General features: G+C 50.7%; 1 protein-coding gene across 2 annotated transcripts in view; it reads right to left on the bottom strand.

Annotated features, from left to right (window-relative positions):
- NEGR1 (neuronal growth regulator 1) overlaps positions 1 to 24,396 on the bottom strand; it is a 180,116-nt gene that overhangs the window by 3,657 nt on the left and 152,063 nt on the right. The gene's annotated exons all lie outside the window — the stretch shown is intronic.

The raw sequence follows: 24,396 nt of genomic DNA on the forward strand, positions 1-24,396 counted from the left end.
CACCCCAGCCTTGTCCAGCCCAAATCCCGGAACACAAAACCCTTTGGTTTCTGTACAGAACCCCAGGGCTCCATTTTTAGTGTGTGACATTTTATTTGGCACAGAGAATGTGACACAACCCGAAATCCTCTGCTTTCCCCCCGTGCAGAAAGGTTCAGGTAATAAACCCAAAACAAAACAAGATTAAACTTGGTTTTGAAGCTTAGTTTAGCGACTGATGGCTGTGACTAACTGCAGGCCAGGGCACCTGCTCTCCTCTCATTAAAAAGAGACTTTCTGTGCTAAGTCAGGATGACAAATCAACCTTTAATTTATTACAAGGGCCAGGCGAGGAAGCTGAAGCATAACACAGGTGCTATTTCATTTTATGGTACAAAAAGAGTTTCCCCAACTTAAAGATAATTTGAGCTACGGTGGCTATAAAAGCGAGCAGAAAATTATGTAAATCTGATTTCCTGCATATGAACCAGCTCTGTCTTTCCAAGGCTTATTAAATCATACCTGGATTGTTTCTGCACAAAGGCAAGAGGCGAGTTAATGGGGGGAAAATGCACTGACTTGGGGAGATAATAGAAAAGAGTTACAGTTCCCAAAGCTGCCTAAGCAGGAGAATTGGACAGGAAAGAAACCTGAAGGAGAAGCTTAATTATCAATTATGATGTCACACGAGGCCCAGTGGATGACACAGAGCTTAAAGTATTGGGCTAGACCCTTAAAAATTCTTAAAAATTAATAATCTCCTGCAGGCTTTTTCTCTTTCCTCCTCAGAATTTTAATTAACTTTTCCTGTGGCTCCTTGAATTCTTTGCTGGCCAAGCAAAATGCTGTTGCTGGATATTAATAAAATTCTGCAGATTTGTTTTGGGATATAAACTTTAAAAATAAACACACCTTTAAAATTTAAAGACTCTGAGCACGAGCTGCTCAGTCCTTGATCTACTCTGAGGAATTGTTTTGGTAAGGACCGAGCAGTCCTTGCTTTCCTGAGCATTTGCTGCCACGCAAGGGCACTTTGTTCTTGGGCTTGGTGCTTTTCAAAGCATTTTGTGATGGTTCTGTGTGTCAGACTAAGCCCTCAGTTCAGGGAAAATGAAAAGGTTTAAATGTTTGAGAGCAGCACAAACCCAGCTGCCTTTTTTCCCCCCACTGAAATATTACCATGTCATTGTTTCACACACACACACACACGAGCTCCCAGTCTTAATATTTATGCAGGGAGTTAATGGTGGAGGAATGTGTGATTAGGCTTTAAATAAAAGCTGGAATTATTGGAGTCTGTGATTACACCTGCAGCCATCCTGGGCATTTCCACAGCCCCCATCCCCAGCACTACACAGAGCTGATGTTACAGAGGGTTTGGCAGAGCTCTGGGTGCCCCGAGAGGGGAAGGAGAGCTGTGTCAAGGTTGGACACAGGAATTTCTCCATGGAAAGGGCTGCCCAGGGAGGTTTGGATTCCCCAGCCCCGGGGGGATTTCAAAGCCCTGTGGATGTGGCACTTGGGGACACGGGGCAGGGTGGCCCTGGCAGTGCTGGGGATGGCTGGGCTCCACGGTCTGGGAGGGCTTTTCCAACCTGAATGGTTCCATGATTTTATGATCTGGTGCTGCAGATTCATTTCAGAGCCCTGGGAGTTATACCTTGAAGTGCCTTAAAAGAAAGTGAATTTCCACCTAGAAAAAGGTTAAAATGAGCTCCTGAACAGCCTGATGTCTGAAACATCAAATGACCCAGCATTTAGAAGACACAGGGAGTTTAAAATGTCAGCTGCAGCCACTGAGGGGTAATAATTTACTTTCCTGCCACCGGGTAAATCAGCATTTCCTTAGAGCCAGAGGCTGCATCCCTGGGGGTAAGGGAGGGACACACACAGAGCATCACCAGGGGCTGGGAAGGGCCTGATGGACTCCCCCAGCACCTGGCCTTGGGAACTCAGGTTGGAGAGGACCTTAAACACCCCCTGAGGGAGCAGAAATCCCTGCCCAGGCCATGCCAGGCACACCTCGGGTGCCCACGTGCCTCTGTAAACTCTCCTTTCCTCCAATGCAGGGATTATTGTGCCTAATCCTAATGTTTTACACCAGCCAGCACTTGTGGAAATATTTAAGACACCCTTAGCACAGATAGGATTATATTCAGACATCTCTCCTGGTGCTGAATAGAAAGGAACAAAGTAATATTGTATCAGTATCTCTAATTAATACAAGAGATTAGGAGAAGTGCTATGCTGGAACACACAAACCAGCATTTCCTAGCACCGAGGGCTGCATTAACCAGAAATAATTATAAGCTTTAATGCTGATGCTGTGTAGACAAAAGCACAGACCCCTCTAGGTTGTCTGAATAAGCAAGACTAATTCTGTTAAATGGATTATGCAGGGAGATGTTAATAAGCATTTCATTTAACTATATTCAGGTTAATCATTTACTAAAGGAAAGCCTTAATAAATTGGATTTTTTTGGTACAACATTTAAAATATACAGAGAAGGAAGGAATAAACTAACTCAAGGTCAAAGCGGTAAGGCAAAAAAAAAAAAAGGATGAAAAAGGCTAGGCTGTCAAATAACATTCTTTTAAAAGAAAAGATGGGGAGATAATGGGCCTCAGAAGGCTCAGGCCAGGCCCAGGGATAACATCTCTACATTTTGTTCCACTGGAAGCCGGTGCAGGATTTATGGCTGTGGAGGAGAAGGTCGACAGTCTATAAAAGACTCAGGGAGCAGCAGTGGTGATGGGCAGGGAATGCCTCCAGAACCAGCTCCAGAGGGAAGAGGCAGGAGGAAAAGCAGAGGGAAGGATTGGGGAAAGCTTGACCTTGGGAGAACAAACAAAACCTCCAAGTGTTGTCTGAAAAGGAATCAGCGAGGATGGATTTGTTGAGCCGTATGCAAATGCAATCATGCTGGAAATGCAGGAAATGCAGGAGATGCAGGAAATGCAGGGAATGCAGGAGCATTAAACAGAGCAGCCCTGCTGCAGGCTGGCACTGAGCACTGAGCACGGCTCTGGCCACCTGGACAGCACCTGGGAAGTGCTGGGAATTGTGGTGCTGTGGGAAGGAGCTCGGGGCACTCGAGGGCTCTCTCCAGCCTGGGCTGCCTCTGTCCCCCCTGCCCGGGGAACCTTCAGTCCTGGGGTCAGTCCTGGGGTCAGTTCTGGGTCAGTTCTGGGTCACTCCTGGGGTCAGTTCTGGGTCAGTTCTGGGTCAGTTCTGGGTCAGTTCTGGGGTCAGTTCTGGGTCAGTTCTGGGGTCAGTTCTGGGGTCACTCCTGGGGTCAGTCCTGGGTCAGTCCTGGGTCAGTTCTGGGTCAGTCCTGGGTCAGTCCTGGGTCAGTCCTGGGTCAGTTCTGTGCTCCTCAGGACAAGAAGGACATTGAGAGGCTGGAGCATGTCCAGGGCAGGGAACGGAGCTGGGAAGGGGCTGGAGAATCCCTGAGGGAGCTGGGAAGGGGCTCAGCCTGGAGAAAAGGAGGCTCAGGGAGATCATCCAGCCCAGGGTTCAGAGGTCTGGCTCAGTCCATGCCCAGGGCTCGGAGGTTTAGCCCAGTCCATGCCCCTTCAGCCCCTCCCTGGGTCATGGGGCTGCCATCTGGGGCAGGATCTTGCTTTCCTATATTGTCTGTCAAGGAGAGCTCAGCACTCCTGAGACAAATCTCCCTGAAGATCCTTGAGGAAGGACACGGAATATTGCAGGAGCTGTCCGAGAGCTGACTCTGCCCAGTGGATAAGCCAGAGCTGAGGAGGATAAAGCTGCAAAGTGCCAGGTGCTTAACAGAGGGGCTTTATCATCCTCTGGGCTGGGAGTGTTGGCAGAAATATCCAGGAGATGAGCCCCAGAAGGGTGATGGGGTTGATAAGAAGGGGTTTTATCAGGCCTTGTCCATCAGCATTCACACAGGGCTGCAGGCAGGGCAGGAACTAGGAAATGAAATGCTGATTTGTCCTTATTTCAAATTTAAATTAATAAAAAAGCACTTTATGTGTCTTAAAATGAGAAAGCAGGGACTAAAATATGATTGCTAGAACTGCAGAAGCAAAAATCAGCTGTTTGTCATGCTAAAATCTGAAAGCTTAGTGTTTTAAACACTCGAGACACGCCACCAGCAATGTCTCAAAGTGAAATATGATCCCAGTCTGTGTTTGTGCACTCACAGAAAATGAGACAGAAGCATTGCTTGTTTCAGTCATGAAGACCCCAGTTGGGATGTGCCCCGTGTCTAATTCAGAACCAATCTTGACGCTGATTTTGGCTGAGGTAAAATATAAAATATGATATTTACAGGTTGAAAATCAGAGTCAAGCAATGAGCAGATGGTAACCATGGCCACGAGCTGTGTAATTGTGAATTGTGGGGATCTGGGAACTGGGGGTCCCTGGCCCAAGCAGGCAGAAGGAGACACTCGTCCCCTCCCTGCCCTCCACAGCAGTCGCAGTCACCTTTCCCTTTCCCCGGCAAATAACTCACGCTAAGTACTGTAAACAGCCACAGACTCATTTCAGACTGCTAAAAATACACCCAGCAATGAAGATAATTTAAAGTCAGATCATTTTTGCTTGTGAGGGCGGTGGGGCTGCCAGCCCCAGGGCTCAGTGAGGCCTGCACAGCCCCGGCTCACGGGCACCGAGGGACAGCAGGGCCGGGGCTGAGCCTCAGGGGGAAAAAGGGGCTGAAGGGTCTCAAAAAAGCCTCTGGAATAAAACATTTCCCAAGTCAGCAACTGCTCAAGAGCACTGAGTGGTTCCTCACTCAGTGGGGCCTAAAAATCCCTGCAGGTCCTGGTCCCTCTGTGGGATCTGGCTGTGGTTCCTGCTCAGTCATGGGGAGGAGAAGCTCCAGGGAGAGCTGGGGGTGCTCACCTGGAGAGGAGAAGCTCCAGGGAGAGCTGGGGGTGCTCACCTGGAGAGGAGAAGCTCCAGGGAGAGCTCAGAGCCCCTTGCAGGGCCTGAAGGGGCTCCAGGAGAGCTGGAGAGGGACTGGGGACAAGGGATGGAGGGACAGGACACAGGGAATGGCTGCCAGTGCCAGAGGGCAGGGCTGGATGGGATCTTGGGCAGGAATTGTTCCCTGGCAGGGTGGGCAGGCCCTGGGATGGAATTCCCAGAGCAGCTGGGGCTGTCCCTGGATCCCTGGCAGTGCCCAAGGCCAGGCTGGATGGGTTTGGAGCAGCCTGGGACAGGGGGAGCTGTCCCTGCCATGGCTGGGGTGGCACTGGGTGATCCCCACAGTCCCTCCCAACCCAGCCCATTCCAGGATGCTCTGGATGCCCCTGGGTATCCCGGAATCAGAGCAGTGGTGCTGCTCTGACAGTGCAGGACAAGCTTTCGTGACAGCCCCAGGGAACAGCCCCCATTTTCAACCTTCACACACTGCTCAGGTGTGTCTGCAATGGAATTTCATTTAGTCAGAGATAAAGCTGATGGTATCAAACAGAAACACCTTCCCTGAAATACTGCACAGGAAAAGAATCTCTCTAATGCCTCGATGGGATGAATGAAGCGGGCGCTGAGCACGGAGAGCTCCGAGTCTAACAGGATGAAATAGTACAGCCCCGATGGACTCGGATCCCTCTGCAAGGAATATTTCACAATCCTGAGAAGTATTTATGAGGAAAATTACTGTGAGGGAACAGAATGAAATTTGGCTTTGTATATCATCCTTTATACTCGAGTCATGTCCCATTTCTTTGTGTGGCTGAGGAGCGCAGTCGTGTTGGAAAAATGAACCATCTCTGAGGAGCTCCGGAGCGATGGATGGGAACAGCCTTGAGGAATGAGCTGACTTGGAACAGACAGGGGAGACAGGAGCCCCAGTCCTGGGATGAACCCGTGCCTAACAGGATCCCCAGCTCATCCCTACCTGGAGCCAGCAAAGGAGCTGGCAGAAATCAGCCAAGGGAGCAGGGAATCGATGGATTTGGGCAGCAGGAGCAGACCCCATCACCCACAGTCCCAAATCATGGCTCCAGCGCTGTCCAAACGCTCCTGGAGCTCCGGCAGCCTCAGGGCTGTGCCCATGCCCTGGGGATCTGGGCAGTGCCAGCACCCTCTGGGGAAAAACCTTTCCCAAAATCCACCCTGAACGGATGAGATGCCTGAGTAAGGCTCAGCCTCTCCCCCACCTCGTAAGAATCCTCCAGATTTACTGCTCTTGGCACATCAGGGCAAAGGAAACCACAAATCCAGCTTGGATTTCTGAGTCCAAACCCCGCTGTCCTGTCTGGAAGAGGTGGAATAGCAGCAGCTGCTGAGGTGTAGTGGGGAGCAGCCCGTGGGAGGGATCTCTGGAAAGGAACAGGTAAATCCTGTGTTATTCCAGGGCACTGTGCAGTGCTCTGGGCACACAGCTGGCTTGGGATGGCACATGTTCAAGGCTGGGACTCCGTCCTCTCCCTTTCTGCCCTGATTTTGGGTTCATCTGCAGCAAACAGCAAACCCAACCTTGTTTAGCCTGAAGTTAAATATAAACCAAGCCTGACACTGGGTCCTGCCTGGGAATCCAAAATCAAACAGGACAACGGCTCAGGATCTTCCACTGGACGTGGCAAACCCAGCTTTGGTTAAGAGAGCATTGAGAATAAACCATGGAATTGCCAGAGAAAACACTGGGAGAAGCAAGCCACTCGTTCCCATTCCCATTCCCATTCCCATTCCCATTCCCACTCCCACTCCCATTCCCACTCCCATTCCCACTCCCATTCCCACTCCCACTCCCATTCCCATTCCCACTCCCACTCCCATTCCCACTCCCACTCCCACTCATTCTCACTTTCACTCCCACTCATTCCCACTCCCACCCCATTCCCCCATCCCTGTGCTGCAGGGTGTGGCACAGCTCCCACCAGAGCAGGAGGTCTGGAAAGCTTCCTGAGGGAAGGAGATCCAGGGAGAGCCAAGCACGGAGGCTCTCCATGGGGGACATTCCCACACCAAGTGATGGGGAAGCCTTGGAGCCACCTGCCAGGGTTCCAGCTGGAGAAATCCCCCCTGACACGTGGGAAGAGCGGAGCGAAAACGTCGGCTGCGGGAAGCTCAGGGTCTCGTGGAAGCAGAGAGCTCTCGGCTCCCCTGCAGATCATTCTGGCAGCCTGCAATAACTGCTTCCCTGACAATGTGGCTCTCATTTGTAAGTGTCACATTGGAGACAAGGAAAAGCATTTTAATGTGACAGAAAAATTTGACTTGGGAGCTAATTACTTTAATTTGAGAGAATTTTTGGCTCATCTGCATACTTGACAATTATTTACAACTTACATTGGTAATTAGAGGTTGGGTCTTGTGCTGAAATATTGCAAATGGCTTTGGAGACATTTGCTGATCCTCCTAACTTTGAGAGGAAATGAATTTATTAGTAGTTAATATGTAAAATATTTGTACTTCTGACCTTTTGTTAAACATTCTTCCTATATTTTAAATGATTGGTTGTCAGAGCCATTTTTCTCCAAGTGACGTGTGACATTGTAAATAAGCTCTTGAATTAAGCAGCACATTAAATCTCCGTGTTCAGCGGCAACCTTTGATAGTTCTCATATATCAGGAAGACTTTGTTGGTTCTGCTGTGTTGAGGCGATGTCATACAGCAGCGTGAATGATAATTTTTTACACTGAACTTTCCAGTTTCTGCACGCTTTCCACATCATTCTTGTGCTCTTGACAAAGGGTGTGGAGTTAAGCAGATCAGAACATGATTTCTCTCCTTTTTTTGGTGTGTGAGGAGGGAAGTTTTTGGCTGGAAGTGCTGGTAGCCTTTCAGCAAATCTTCCACTGAGGTGGTTGGCAGGTGATTTCTAAGATGTGGGATTTATTCAGATTTCTGCTGATTTTCTTAAGCATTTCTGGTGGGTTCCTCTTGCTCATATTTCTGCACAGTGCATGTATTCCTCTCTTTCTATAGGAATATTAAAAACCCCATAATCCATGGAAATTTATTCCCAAAATGTGCCAACAGCCAAGGAATTAATCACCAGTAGTGTTTTGATTAGAAGAAGGTGGTGGGTGACATAAAGGACCAAATCCAACTGTTTGCTTGTCCCAGAAGTGGCACCTTGAGTCATAACAGCCCCAGGCTGGGCCAGGGGAGCTCAGGGTGGGCAGCAGCAGGAATTTCCCCATGGAAAGGGGGGTCAGACACTGGAAGTGCCCAGGGAGGGTTGGAATGCCATCCCTGGAGGTGCCCAGGGAATTCCTGGAGGTGGCACTGGGTGCTCTGGGCTGGGGACAGGGTGGGTATTGCTCAGGGACTGGACTCAGTGATCTGGGGGGCCTTTTCCAAGCTCGGTGTTTTTGGGATTTGGCTCTGTGAGCTGTGTCCTCCCCAGGCCTGCCCTGTGCATCAGCAGCACCCAGCCCTGTCCTGTGTGATGGGTACAGCTGAAACTGCAGGGCACAGCAAAAGCCCCTCCAGAAAGGGGATCCCAGCCTGTGGACATGATTTTCTGAGTCTTTTGGGAAACTTTTCTCTCTCAAGGAATGTTTTTCTGCAAATAGCTTTGGGTGTCAATACCTCACAGACGTTCTGAGTGTTTTTCTCTTGTCCCACCGGTGGGATGAGGGAGGTGTTGTTCCTTGTACCACTCAGGTTAACCTGTATTGGAACACCTGATAAAACAGGTAGAAAACCCCAAAATAAAGGCTTTTGTCTCCTTGGAAACAAAACCTCTGCTGCTGTGATATTGAACCCATCGCTTCTACCTCGTGTCCTCTAGCGACAGCGGCCCAGTGGAATCTCAGGGACAGCAGAGCAGGGTCCTGGCAGCTCTCAGGGACAGCAGAGCAGGGTCCTGCAGCTCTCAGGGAGAGCAGAGCAGGGTCCTGCAGCTCTCAGGGACAGCAGAGTGGGGTCCTGGCAGCTCTCAGGGAGAGCAGAACAGGGTCCTGGCAGCTCACAGGGAGAGCAGAACAGGGTCCTGGCAGCTCTCAGGGAGAGCAGAGCAGGGTCCTGGCAGCTCTCAGGGACAGCAGAGCAGGGTCCTGGCAGCTCTCAGGGACAGCAGAGCAGGGTCCTGGCAGCTCTCAGGGAGAGCAGAACAGGGTCCTGGCAGCTCTCAGGGAGAGCAGAGCAGGGTCCTGGCAGCTCTCAGGGAGAGCAGAGTGGGGTCCCCAGCAGGGTCCTGGCAGCTCTCAGAGAGAGCAGAACAGGGTCCTGGCAGCTCACAGGGACAGCAGAACAGGGTCCCGGCAGCTCACAAGGAGAGCAGAACAGGGTCCTGGCAGCTCACAAGGAGAGCAGAACAGGGTCCTGGCAGCTCACAGGGAGAGCAGAGCAGGGTCCTGGCAGCTCACAGGGAGAGCAGAGCAGGGTCCTGGCAGCTCACAGGGACAGCAGAGCAGGGTCCCGGCAGCTCACAGGGAGAGCAGAGCAGGGTCCTGGCAGCTCACAAGGAGAGCAGAGCAGGGTCCTGGCAGCTCACAGGGACAGCAGAACAGGGTCCCAGCCACTCTCCCCTGAAGGCAGCCAGCGAGGCAGTGCCCCCCTGCCTTCCACAGCCTCGAGTGCTGGGCCTGCTCATGAGGGATGATGGCAATTTCCACGGGGCTGTGTGTGCAAGGAACAAACATAACTCATCACAGGCTGAGCTATTTGCTCTTCAGAGCCAAGAGCGTTTGTCTGCAGCCCTTGACGTGACATTAACTATTCATGGAACTGGAGAGTGTTCAAACACTGCCCCAGTAAAATTGTTGCTACTTTTCAACTTGATTGAGATCTTCCCCAGGCAGGCTGTGCTGCAGCCTGGGCTCTCCACACATCAGGAGTGCAGGGAGCCACAGAATGGTCCCTGAGAGCTGCCCCTGGCTGGGGACTCGGAGCCTGCACGCTTTACTGAAGGGATTTGTCACTCTGAGCACACCCTTTGTCACCTGCAGCTCCCTGGGGTGGCTCGAGGAGGGGAATCCTTCTCCCATCCCTGACCCCGCTGAGGGATCCTTCTGTTAGAATGGGCAGGCCCTGGGATGGAATTCCCAGAGCAGCTGGGGCTGCCCCTGGATCCCTGGCAGTGCCCAAGGCCAGGCTGGATGTGCCCTGGGACAGTGGCAGTGTCCCTGCCATGGCAGGGGGGGCACTGGATGGGATTTATTTAACATCCCTCCCAAGCCAAGCCATTCTGTGACTCCGTGCTTCCATTTACCTTCAATCACTGCTCCCTAGGATGAGTTATTTGGGATTGCAGCAGGAGCTGATTTGCCATCGGGAGGACTCTGAGCTCTTGCAGCTGCCTGTGGGCGATAGGGAATGATCCCCCCACTTCCAGAGCCATCTGGGGTTGGATTTCTGCTGGGGGTCCCTTTCCAGAGCCCCTCACCCTTCCTGCCTGCTGCTGCTCTGCAGCTTTTCCTGCTGCTGGAGGATTTTGCATCAGGAAGCTTTTCATGCCCCAGCCTTCCCCACTCGCTTTTCAGCTTAATCCTGAGGATTTTGGAGACATTACGGCTCAGCTTTGCATATGTTATTACACAGAAGAGAGGAAAAAAGCCCCAATAGCTGGGATTTTTCAAAGCTGACTGGGAGTCTTAGGCATGCAGGTTCTGTTAAGAGTCATGCCTTTGAAAATCTCTATCAATTAGCACAGTATTTTGGTGCTTTTGGGACAGAGATGGATGCCTTGAAACTGATAGCCCTGAGACACGTGCAGAAAGACATATTCTGCCTCAAACCCAATCTTTTTTTCCTAGTTTGTACCATGTCTAAACCCTAAAATCCTTCAGGTTTCTGACTGGCAGTGACAATCTGCACTGAACAGGGTGGGATTTCCACCTCTGTAAAACACAGCTCCTTCTGCTAGGGGCTGGACTTGGCCCCCGTGGGTCCCTTCCAGCTCAGGATATCCTGTGATTCTGGGGAAACTGAGCACTAAATGGGGCTGTGCAGCATGGCAGGGAAGGGCACAGCAGGCTGTAGGTTTGGGATCCTTACACACAGCGAGTCAGGCTCATTCCTGCAGTGTCTCTAACCCCTTGTTTTGGCAGGTTCCTGAGGATTATTCAAATGACTCCCTGCTTTCTGATTCCAAAATGCACACCCCCTTTGTTCCAGGGAACACCCTCTCGAGCTCTCCAAACCCACTTGTTCTCTGGATCGCCTGGTTTGGCAGAGAGCTCATCCTGGATGGATCTGTGGGGCTGGGTGGGAGACACTCAGTGCAGGGACATCCCTGCTGGGTGGGACACTCACTGCCACCAGGGACATCACTGCTGGGTGGGAGACACTCACTGCAGGGACATCCCTGCTGGGTGGGACACTCACTGCAGGGACATCCCTGCTGGGTGGGACACTCACTGCAGGGACATCCCTGCTGGGTGGGACACTCACTGCCACCAGGGACATCACTGCTGGGTGGGAGACACTCACTGCAGGGACATCCCTGCTGGGTGGGACACTCAGTGCAGGGTGGGACACTCACTGCCACCAGGGACATCCCTGCTGGGTGGGACACTCAGTGCAGGGTGGGACACTCACTGCCACCAGGGACATCCCTGCTGGGTGGGACACTCAGTGCAGGGTGGGACACTCACTGCCACCAGGGACATCCCTGCTGGGTGGGACACTCAGTGCTGTGTGGGACACTCACTGCCACCAGGGACATCCCTGCTGGGTGGGACACTCAGTGCAGGGACATCCCTGCTGGGTGGGACACTCAGTGCAGGGTGGGACACTCACTGCCACCAGGGACATCCCTGCTGGGTGGGACACTCACTGCCACCAGGGACATCCCTGCTGGGTGGGACACTCAGTGCAGGGTGGGACACAGTGCCACCAGGGACAGAGCTGGGCTGTCCCACTGCTCCTCACTGCTCAGAGGCAGCGCTGCCTCTCTGGGACATGGCTGAGACAATCACAAGGCTGAGCTGTGCCCCTCAGAGATGAGGGGGACAGAAGGTGCCAAGGGCAGTGATTCCACCCCGGTGCTGGGAGTGACAGGCACTGCTGAGGGTGCCAGTGTCACCGTGGCTCTGTGGAGTGGGAGGCTGGCAGGGAGCAGGCTGCCACTCAGGCACTGAGTTCATCTTCTGCTGTCTCATGGCAGCAGCTTCTTCTTATGGAAATGTCTGACTCAGCAGCTGAAAACGGGAAAATATTTTGCACAACTTCCATCTTAATGGAAAGCATCTTTAAAATTTTAATCAGACGGCTCCATACTGTTCTGTGGATTCACAGGCTCAGTTAAAATCTGGGCTTCCTGAAAATCATGAACAGGAGCAGGTGCCAGTGATAAAGGAATATTTATTGAATTGTTCAGAGCTGCTGCTTGAAGCTGTTACAGCCCTGCTCTTGGAAGGGTGCGGGCCTGGCTCTGCTCTCATGTTTCTCCCTACAAATTTTGGTGCTGTTTTCTTTAACCCAGGGAGCCCCTTGGAAAAACCCACACTCAGCCTTTCAGGGTGACATGTTAAGAGCTTATCTGGAAAGTTTAGAGGAGGACAAAAGCCAGATTAAAATGCACCTCAGTAGACTGGGCCTTGCGATTGTTTGTAGCGAGGGGAAGGAAAAGATGCAGCGATGGAGCTTTTAAACATTGGGTTCAGAGAAAGGGAATGGCTGATCCTGTGTCATCCTGGGATGTTGTTTTCCATCCTGGCTGGAAATACTGTTGGCAACTCCATCAAAATGTCCATGTTGCACAGAATCTCTAAATGCAGCTGGCATGGAACTGAAATTTCCATTTGATGTGAAATTCAGACAGGGAAAAGACAAAAAAAGAAGAAGTGTTGCCTGGAATGAGATGGGGAGCCTGGAAGGAAGCCAACATAATTTTTTTTTCCCCACTCAAAACTCAACAGGCCTTTATTTGAATTTCTTTAAAACTGACATATTCATGGAGTTTTCAAACAGGCTTTTTCTGACAAGTCCCCTAATCCCCCAAGCCTTCCTCCCTCAACAACCCAAGTTTGTCAGATGCTTCCCTGCCAGCTGTAGCTGTAGGCTCCTCCATATTCCACACAGAGCTGGGCCCTCCCTGAAGTTATGGATACACAGCTCTAGATACATTTTAGATCTCTGCACATGGCCACCCATCTCATCGAGATGGATATATGCATATTTATTCCTGTACAATTCCTGTAGTCAGCCAGTTCTGGCTGATCAAACCTTCACTTAAAACATATCCTTCTGTGATAAATAAAAACACGGACTGCTCTCTTCCTGCTGGTGAATCACATTCTGGAATCTCCTGCTTGTCTTCTCTCAGTCAGAGCTGGGGCTTGGTGTAAACAGCTTGTACAAAGAGCAAGGGAACGGCTGGAGCTGGCCAGGCCAGGCTCAGGCTGGATTTTGGGAAAGGTTCTTCCCCCAGAGGTGCTGGCACTGCCCAGATCCCAGGGAATGGTCCCAGCCCCGAGGCTGCCAGAGCAGCTCCAGGAGAGCTTGGACAGCGCTGCAGGGATGCCCAGGCTGGGGTTGTTGGGGGGTCTGGCTGCCACGATCCTGTGGGTCCCTTCCAGCTCAGCACATTCCATGATTCTGGGGATATCTGTGTTTTAAACACTCTGTGGGAAGTTAGAGCTGCAGTGGGAAGAGCCCTCCTGGTGTTCCCAAGGCTCCCATGCCGGAGCTCCTGCACACAACACACCCCTGACAAACGCTGATCCCACCTGCAGAAACATGGATTGATCTGACCCTAAACCCCCAGCAGCAAGGACACTGATCCCTTGAGGCTGGGACCTTCCAGCCAGGGTGAGCATCCCTCAGAGACGGGGAGGAACCTCCGTGGCTCATCCCCAGCACTGGAAATGCGGGAGAGATTAAAGAATGGGCGGGAGAAAGCAGCAACGGGATGTTGAGCATCTCTCCACCTTCCACATCCTCCACCCTTCCCGCAGCCTCCAGAAGCCGTTTCACACCTGGCCCTGCTCTGCTTTCCTGGCATCTCTCAGAAGCACTCCTTGGTTAAAATGTGAAATCCCAGCCAACTGATCGATGTGTGATATTGTAAAATATTCAGGTTTCTCAGAGCAGCTTCTTCTCCTAACTGGGCTTCTCATATTCGTGGGAAAACTCATTAATATTGAAATCCCCACTGACAGAAGGCTTGTAGGCAATACAGCATCAGGGAAAAAACATCCTTGTATTTTACATGCCGGCTTAGAGAGTGGGAATCAATGGACTAAAAACGACCTAGTTCTAGTCCTATTTTTCAGCTGATAGAAAGCAGCTCTCTTGATATTAAATAATGCATCTCTTCAGCAAGCAGTGAATAATGTGATTTAGTGTGTTCAAACATTCTGCTGGAATGATGATGCAGGCTCTGAACGCGCCGAATGTCACTGAGCACACCCTGAGACGCTCGTTCAGCTCGAGCAGGAATGTTTACCTAATTCCACACGCTGGCTCCGAGGCTGTGCCTTCACGGGACGGTTTGCAAACACAGAGTTCACCTGTTTGTAGCAGCAGGTGACGGCGGCGCTGGAAGGCAGCTATTTCCCACGGGATATAATTCCCAGCGCTCCCCGGCGCCGCGCGGCCGCGGCTTCCCACAGAAACACAGAATTAACGGTGCAGGTGCACGGAGCTGGCTGCACACACAAAGCAGCTTTTCCTGGCACAGGGAAGCACGCTGGAATTTCACACCTGCCTGCGTTCTGAAATGCAGCAGCAATGCTCCCAACGAAACGCTTTCGGCTGATTAACCGGCAGCTTTCATATATTGATCATTTCCAGATATTCACCTGTCGGATGCCAAACTCCTCACAGCAGGACTTGATAAAAAACCCTCTGTGTGTTTTATACCTGGCACCTGGGACAGAAGAACCTCTGGTGTTCAGGGATGGGAGACTCTGCCTTCCCTCCCAGGTGGGGCATTTGGGAGGCAACCAAGTGGCCACCAAGCATCATGAGCTCTTAGAACAAACACACACCCTCCCCTAACAGGATTCAGAAGTTAAATTTGCAATCATCCAGGATCTGTTACCCAAAATCTGGATCCCCTTTTCATGCCCCGTTGGCGTTTTGGAAGGAATTGCACAAAGAGGGAGAAGCAAGAGCAGCTTCCTTGGCTGCTGAGGCACAACTGGCTCTGGCTCTTGCCCCAGGGCTCCTCCCTGCTCCTCCTGCTGACACACAAAGTCCTCCAGCTGCAGGAGCACGGCGCGTTCCTCACCAACAGACAGAACTAATGCGAGAAAAGCACTGTAAATTCCGAAATTCAGAGTCCAGCCTTGCAGATTCTCCTTACACAAAACCACTGATTGATTTAAATGGGATTTGCAACTGCATAAGAGGAGGAAAACTGGAGGGGTTGGCAGGTTTCCCATGAAACAAACAGAGCCTGCTCGAAATGAAGTATTATTTGGTATTCTGGCATATTAAATGTGTTAGATATGCAGAAAGGCAGAGCAGGGAGAAGCAAGTGAAGTTCAAGGAGTTGTCCAACCTGCCCAAGTGCTCATTTAAACACATGCTTTTGTTCCTGAGAAAATTAAATAACTTAAGGTCCTTCTCTCTCTGGCTCCAATTTTTATAAAAGTGCCTCATAAGATGTGAAATCATTAATTAAAGAAGATTCCTCAATTATTCTCTCTGACCTGTCACAGTTACTTGTTTAGTCAGCGTTAAGAATTCAGCAACATCTTCAAAGGCTTTTCAAGACACCACCTGTGAGCTAATTATGCTGAAGGAGGAAAGATTTGTAAGGAGCTCCGGCTCCTGGCGCTGCCTGAAACACAGATACCAAGCGTGGCCCCAATTTTGTAACTTTCTGCAGCTAATTCTACATGCCTGAAGCATCGTCGCTTCAAATGAGGAAAGTAAATCCCAAGGGGATGGAAAAGGGCTCCAGCAGAGAAATGCACAAATGTGTCACCAGGGCTCTCAAACACGGCGCTGCTTTGCATGAATTAAAAATGTTTTAAATGCTTTGGGAACTGGGGGGAGATCCTGAAAGTTCTCCAGGATTGCTAGAGATTCCTCACTTTCTGCAGAGAGTAACTTCCCAGCTTGGTCTCCAAGGAAGATCCTGGGAAACTGAAGCAGTGGTGATGGAACATCGAACGTCCCGTCAGTCGTTCCCTTCATTTCTGGGACAGCCCTGGCCTCCAGCTCTCCCTGAGCCAGCTGCACTCAGAGACTGACTGGGGTGTTCTCACAACCTCTGGCTCAGCACCGAAACCCTACAAAGGATCTGTGTCCTTCCAGCAGCAAAACCTGCAGAGAACACGTCCCCTGAAGCTGCACTGGAGTGCTGAGGGATGCTGGTAATTAGCTCATTAGCTGCAGAGCCTTGATTGAGCAGGAAGGAGGCTGATGCTCTGCCTTCTGGCTGATGTGAGACACGAGGGTGAAGTGAGTTCCTACACATTATCCATGGTTTGTATTCCTGCATGGGGGAAGCGGGGCAGGCAGACAGACCCAAAGCCCTCTTGGCCAAAACCTCCCAGGAGGGCTTTAAACCAAGTCACAAATGTTGTCCCTGCTCGTGGCAGGGGCTGGAGCTTGATTTGAAAGTCTCTTCCAGCTCAAACCATTCTGTGATTTATGATAAATCTAGTTTTATTGTCACAAGCAGCTATGGAGGGGTAACCCAGGTTTTCTGTCACCATCTCCCAGCCCAACCTGCTGCTCTCCCTGCTGGTGCTGCAGCACACGAGGGACTCTGTTCCACCCACTCTGGGAAGTTTTTCATTGCCTCTGCAGCTGAATAACTTGGTAACAATAGCGCTGGCATTTTCCAGCTATTTACCAGGCTAAAATTAGCCAAGTAGAGGGACTATCACGGTGTTATTTAATTATGGAAGGCAAACAGAACAGTTCAGTGCAATGCCACTGCTGGTAGCAGAGCTCATTTCCAGGAGGACAGACTCAATAATAAATTTTCAACCATTTTGAGAGCTGTCTTGAAACCCTCCTCCCCTTTTCTGTTGTCTTTCACCAGAACAGATGTTGGTTTTTAACTGCAAATTGAGCTCAGGGTACTTTCCTCGGTAATTTAAAGTTGGATTTACTCATGTAGTTTCATAACTATTGCAGCTTTAATGACTTACAAATTTTTCTTCTATTGTGTTCAGAGGTTTTTCATATTCTCAATTTCATGTTTGGAAAGAGCCCTCTCTACCTAGCACGGTGCTTTCAGAATGAGGAGAGGGATCATCGTTAAAGGACTCTATTCCTTTCCACTGCCCCATCTCCATCCTGCTCCCAAAAATACACATAATTTTGCTCATTTGGTGCAAATTTCTGCAGACAAGAATCCAAACACATCTCAGAGCTGTGTTCCTTGAACAGCAGTTTTTGAAAGTGAGGAACGACTGTGACTCTGTTGGAGCACTCCCTTACAGAGATTAAACCCAGAAATGTTACTGGAGCCTGTTCCAAGCAGCCAGCGTTATCCCTCCTTCCCTGGACAGGGCTTGGAACAGGATCAGGCTGAGGGCACTTTTTCAGGAATTACAAACCCCGCTGTTAAAGCAGACTCAGAGTGGGGTTCTCCTATCGCCACTTTGCACACCCGGCACAGCAGCGACTCCTTCCTTCTTCTCAGCTTCTCCTAACTCCAAAAATAATTCCCCAGCTTATTTCCAACCGCTCGGTAGTCCGGAGTGACTGTGGAAAATGCCAAGGATAAGGATTTTTATTGGAAGCACTATCAGCTGTTTGCAGGGCAGGCCCCCTCCCATGCCATGGGGGTGGATGGAGGCTGCTCCTGCAGCACAGAGGTTTTGCTGCGGCTCTGGCTGCAGCCACAGGACAATCTCTGCCCTGAAGGAGATGGAGACAGGGCACAGCCTCTGCCCTAGGGGAGATGGGGAGCTCTGGGGAGCTGCCCAGGGCAGGCAGGGAGGCAGCACCTCTGCCCCCGAGTGACACCGGAGCCTGCCCTCCCTAAGCTCTGTAATTAAAGCACTGGAGATTCAAACACTTGTCCTGCTGCTCCTGTAGGTCTGAGGGATCACCCGGGCCTGGTTTTCCTTCTGCAACCCTTGGTTTAATCACCTCACTTGGTTTAATCACCTCACTTGGTTTAATCACCTCACTTGGTTTAATCACCTCACTCTCTGTGGCTTTCTGGCACAGACCTTCCAACTTTTTAATCCGAGTTAGGAAGTAAAAGTACACATCTGGTGAAGGTTTTGCCAGAGGAAAATTCTGCTTGTTTTTGTCTCCCAGATGGGATCTTGGGCAGGAATTGTTCCCTGGCAGGGTGGGCAGGCCCTGGAATAGAATTCCCAGAGCAGCTGGGGCTGTCCCTGGATCCCTGGCAGTGCCCAAGGCCAGGCTGGATGGGTTTGGAGCAGCCTGGGACAGTGGGAGCTGTCCCTGCCATGGCTGGGGGGGCTCTGGGTGGGATTTGAGGTCCCCCCAATCCAAACCATTCCAAGATTCTGTGACCAGCTCCACCGAGGGTGTCCTGCTGGGGAACAACAGGAAATCCCCAAGAAAACAGGGATACACCAGAACCACTCAGGACCTGTTAACACCTGCCAGGCACAAGGAGAGGGTTCAGCTGCCACAAACGTCTCCTGGCCCCTCACAACAGCTCCTGGCTCCATCCCACAGTCAGTCAGCGATGAGGCAGCGAGAAATCTGCAAATCCTCAAACCAACATCCACATGAGCAACAACATCAGCAGGAATCAGAGGGTGAGGAGGTTCCGGAGCGGGAACTGCCCGCAGGGAGCGGTGCCCTGCACACCCCCACCGGGAGAGACCCATGGCAGGGACAGGGATGCGGGAGAGGCTGCTCAAAACAGGGAGAAAGAGGACAAGACACAAAGCCTGGAGGGAAGAGACACCAATGGGAGCACAAAGACGGAGGGACAGTCCAGCACTACCACAACACAGCTGCCCGGGTCAGCACCGATGGCAGCGGGGCCCTGCAGGCACCGACCCTCCTGCGGGGGATACTGACCTGGGCTTGAGACACGACTAGAGGTAGTAGGCTCAATAATTTCTACAAAAAGGGAAAAAGGAAAAAAAAAAAAAAAAAAAAAAAAAAAAAAAAAGAGAACATTTGGGAGTTAATCACACATGGACGACAAGTACAGAATGAGACAGCAAACAGTCATGCAAGAGACAGCAGAGTTTCATCTGGAGCGGGGCTGGGACAGAGCTCTGTGCTGCTCCCAGCACTGCTCTCAGCTGCACTTTGTGCACAGCACCAGCACCATCACACTCCCACCGGGCCAAGCTTTTTGGAGTTCTCCAGCTCCAAAGCATTGCTGCAGGGAGGCACTGGAACCTGGCTGAGGGAAGGGCTTTGTTCACTCCATTGAAGGCAATTTCCTCCCATGAATATCACTCAAGGTAACAATTTTGAACAAAGAATGTTTTAAAGCAATAGTTTTGTGCTTCAGTGAACTTTTAAGAAGGCACATCTTTTTAATTATTGAAGTCTTTCCAGAAGAAAAAACATTTCTCAGAAACATCAAACCCATTTGGAAGTTGTTTACTTCCCCCAGGGCAGCCAATACAAACAGGCAAAGTTAAGAGAAGACACAGTTCTCCTGCATCCAGCCTAATGAAACAATCACCTGTGGCTTTTCATTATAATTTGACTTTAGAATTCATTATTCTGAGCCTTTTTATTAGCTTTGAATAGTGCTATGCAAAATGAAATACCGGTCCCAATTAATCTTGCACGGAAGCAAGCTCCCATCTCAATGCAGCAATTCAATACTCCTCATAAAAAAGGTTTAACAAAATTACCAAGCTCAAAAGATCATTGACCATATCTTGACTATAACAAGAAACTAATGAAAAAAAATGGGAGGGAGTTGACAAGCAGGGATGTGCAGGGAATGGCTGAGCACACACCAGCTCCTGGCCAATTTTGAGGGGTTTTTTTTCCACCTGCAATTGCTTTCCAGGTTAATACTGTGCAAACACGAGTCCAAGAGAAATAGCAGACAGATATTTCCCCAAATAAAAAGTTATGAAGTTTCTTTACCCAACTGCTAAACTTTTGCTAATGCAGATGAATGTTTCCAGCCTTAAAACCAATTACTCAACACCTTGACAAACACACCGTGGGTGCTGGAGAACCCAAATCACGTTTTAAAAGTAAAATGGAATTTGAGCCGTGTCACACTTTTAATTGGCATTAAAATCCGTGAAGTTGGTGACACCTTCAGCATAAAAAGGGTTTGGGGTGCTGAGGTTTCCCAGTGCTGAGCAGGAGCAGGGACAGGGACAGGGACAGGGACAGGGACAGGGACAGGGACAGGGACAGGGACAGGGACAGGGACAGGAACAGGGACAGGGACAGGGACAGGGACAGGAGCAGGGACAGGAACAGGAGCAGGGACAGGGACAGGAGCAGGGACAGGGACAGGGACAGGGACAGGGACAGGGACAGGGACAGGGACAGGGACAGGGACAGGGACAGGGACAGGGACAGGAGCAGGGACAGGAGCAGGGACAGGGACAGGGACAGGGACAGGGACAGGAGCAGGGACAGGGACAGGAACAGGGACAGGAGCAGGGACAGGGACAGGGACAGGAGCAGGGACAGGGACAGGGACAGGAACAGGAGCAGGGACAGGGACAGGGACAGGAGCAGGAGCAGGGGCAGGAGCAGGGACAGGGACAGGGACAGGAGCAGGGACAGGGACAGGAACAGGGACAGGAACAGGAACAGGGCCAGGGACAGGGACAGGGACAGGAACAGGGACAGGAGCAGGGACAGGGCCAGGGACAGGGACAGGGACAGGGACAGGGACAGGGACAGGAACAGGGACAGGAGCAGGGACAGGGCCAGGGACAGGGACAGGAGCAGGGACAGGGACAGGGACAGGAACAGGAGCAGGGACAGGGCCAGGGACAGGGACAGGAGCAGGGACAGGGACAGGAGCAGGGGCAGGGACAGGAACAGGAGCAGGGACAGGGACAGGGACAGGGACAGGGACAGGGACAGGGACAGGGACAGGGACAGGGACAGGAGCAGGAGCAGAAGCAGGAGCAGGAGCAGGGGCAGAGGGAATACCCCACATCACTTCCCACCACGGCAGCTGGGAGCTGGAAGGGGAGAGGTGGAGATGAGGCTGCTCTCCATGCAGGAGCATCCCAGGGATGTGCAGCTGGCTCCAGTGAGGAAGAGGAAGGACAGGGAGGATCCTCTGGAGGCTGCATGGTGCTTCAAAGCTCTGCTCAACTGACCAAGGCACAAATAAGGCTTTTTTTTTCCAGAGTATTTAACAGATAGAAAGCAAAATTACCCAGAAATGCAGACGTGTGTGAGACACAACATTGATTCCAGTTTTAAGAACTGTGGACTTTGTAACATCAGTGTGGCTTGGGAAAGGGGGACAGAGCCAGAACGCTGCCTTTGTGGGGTTTGGGTCACTCTGCTGAAAAGCCCAAATCTGCTTTCCTGGGCCAGGGGCACAGGGAGGACACCTGGACTGGCTGGGGCTGCTCAGGGGACATCGGGGATTGTCCCAGCCAGGAGCAGCTGCTGCAGCTCAACATGAGGGCAAAGTGAAATCAGCAGAGGGAAAAGGGAAATCAGCAGAGGGAAAAGGGAAATCAGCAGAGGGAAAAGGGAAATCAGCAGAGGGAAAAGGAAAATCAACATGAAGGTAAAGGGAAATCAGGAGAGGGAAAAGGGAAATCAGCAGAGGGCAAAGGGAAATCAGCAGAGGGAAAAGGAAAATCAACATGAAGGTAAAGGAAAATCAACAGAGGGAAACGGGAAATCAACAGAGGGCAAAGGGAAATCAGCAGAGGGAAAAGGGAAATCAGCAGAGGGAAAAGGAAAATCAACATGAAGGTAAAGGGAAATCAGCAGAGGGAAAAGGGAAATCAGCAGAGGGAAAAGAGAAATCAGGAGAGGGAAAAGGGAAATCAGCAGAGGGAAAAGGGAAATCAGCAGAGGGAAAAGGGAAATCAACATGAAGGTAAAGGGAAATCAACAGAGGGAAAAGGGAAATCAACAGAGGGAAAAGGGAAACTCCAGGGAAAAGGGAAACTCAACATGAGGACAAAGGAAAATCAGCATGAAGGTAAAGGAAAATCAACAGAGGGAAAAGGGAAACTCAACACAAGGGAACAGGGAAACACCTCAGCAAATGCTCCCACCCCAGAATGTTCCCCTGGGAAAGGAGGTTGTGTCCCTGCACAGAGCAACCCTGACTTCAACAGGAGAAACAGGAACTGGGATCAAACAAGAGACCCAGAGAAAACAGGAACCTACCAGGATTTCCTTGATTTTGTATTTTAATGGCTGTCTTAAAAGTGTGACAATAATTTGATTTAGTGCTCCTTAACTTCTCCCAAACCTTCATGTTCTGAGCAATCACAGCCTGCCCCTCACGGATAATTTCAGCCTGGCTCAAATGTGTTGTGCAATGATGACAAAAGTTATTTTTCTGGCCACCTTAAGTTAACAGCATCATTTTCTTGGGAATTTAGGAGTCAATCCTCGTGCCTGTGGCTTCCTAGGAAAGGAAGAGTTCCTCTTGCTGCAGATGAACACCATTCTTCCCAACAATCAGGCAAATGAACACACTCAGTCAGTACAATATTTCATTAAAAAGCAAAATACCCTACCCAAACCAGCAGGGATTGTGCTGGGATCGTGCCTCCCTAGGAAACATTGGATCTCAACTTAATTATAGGTGCTTAAGGTAGCATAAAGATTCCTGGCAGCATTGAGGCTGGAAGCGAAGGCGGTGATTTCATGTATTATTCTTGCAAAAAATCTCATTTTTAAATACATTATTAGATCAAGGCATTGGAGAGACTGATCTATTCCTAGTTTCAAGTTCTAAAACTCTTCGCGAATCTTTATTCATGAAAATGTTCAGGTCTATAGAGAGAAAACAAAACCAGCTGGTTTTGCAGAAGCACGCTAGGCTGGTTCATTCAAATTAAAATTTATTAATGACTCCTTGGGAGCACTGGGAGGCAGGGATGCGTGGGCAAGGCTAGCACTCTCTGTACTGCACTTTCCTGGGACCCCAGCCCTACAATGCCAGGCCTGCTCAGATTTCCAAGGGTGCTCGTGGAAAAAGAATCTGCAAGTCTAATGGAAAGCCATGACTTTGTGTGCCATTCCCGTGGCTGCAGTGGGGAATTCTCCCTGAGTTCTGTTTCCCAAAGCAGAGGAGGAGGAGCAGCGAGTGCCCAGCAGCTCCTGCTGTGCCCGTGCCAGGGCTGTGTGTGCAGGACCCCGTGTGCCCTGCAGAGCCACCAGCTCCGGGCAGCCAGGACAGCCAGACCCAGGGAGTTTAAAGCAGAGCTTTAAGTCAGGCTGGCTTCAAAAATACCAGAAATGTTCTGGGCAGAGGGATACTGGCACCACATCCCTGGCTGCCAACCACACCTGGAAAATGGGGATTTCTGCCCAGCTCCAAACACACCAATGCCCCAACGCCCTGATTGACTTCCTGGCCTGAAGTTGTCAGCAAAGGAATTTTCACTCATACCCAAACCAAAGCCCTGGTGCCCCAGGGAAATGCTCTGGCTGCTGCTGGTGCAGAGCCCGGCTCTGCCGGGGCAGGGAAGGGGAAGTGTGGGTGCAGGAAAGGGGAAATGTGGGTGCAGGAATCTCTAGCACGTTGTCATGGGAGGAGTAAAGCCTGATGTTCTCCTTAAAATCAGTTTTGGATGGGGGTGGTGAGCCGGATCTAAGGATGGAAATAACCCCGACAGCCAGCGGCTGACTGGGTTTAAATGAAGTGGGAGAATAAACCCCAGGGATTTGTAGCTGCAGCTCTAATCCTCAAAAGGGAAACCTGTGCAGAATTAAGCACTAAAGACAGCTGGGCCAGGGAGGTGAGGTTAAATGTCAAGGGCGTTTAGCGCTGCCTTTTACCAAAAGCACAGAGATTGTATCTGGAAATTCCTGTCTGATCACAGGCAGAAAAGAGCTGGCACAGAAAACTTCTTATCAAAATGGGAAACCACCCCATGAAAGGCTCCCCAGCAAAAGGAGGCAAATTACAGGGAACAAAAGGAATTGGCTGCAAAAAGCCCCTGTCTGGGAAAGCCAGAAGGGCAGCTCAGAAAGGGAACCAACACAAACCTGATGGAAGGCACTCCCTGACCCCAGAGATCGCAGAATCATTAAGGCTGGAAGAGACCTCCAACATCATCAAGTCCAAGTTAAACACCACCATGTCCACTAAACCACATAGTGAAGGAACAAGGTACCTTGAGAGGAACGAGAGCCCCTCTGCTCACACAGAAATTCAGCATGGACCCAAACCTATTTTTGTCTCGGTTTTATCACAAGCTGAAACCCTGGCATTCTGCATAAAAACATGGAAATGGAAATTGCCAGACCAAAGTTAAAGCAAAATTCAATCAGCTCAGGAGGCTGAGGTCAGAGGGATTTAAATATGTTTGCACATAAAATTGTCAAAACAACAGTAAATTCCTAGGCAGGGGAGGACAGCGGGACTGAGAATTACAGATGTGTGCGAGGAGGGCAGGACCCACAGCTGCAGCTTCCTGACATCCAAGGATGGGAAA

Source organism: Pseudopodoces humilis, chromosome 10, assembly GCF_049639895.1.
Source record: "Pseudopodoces humilis isolate 2021_Gansu_Grassland_sample_001 chromosome 10, ASM4963989v1, whole genome shotgun sequence".
Taxonomy (NCBI): Eukaryota; Metazoa; Chordata; class Aves; order Passeriformes; family Paridae; genus Pseudopodoces; species Pseudopodoces humilis.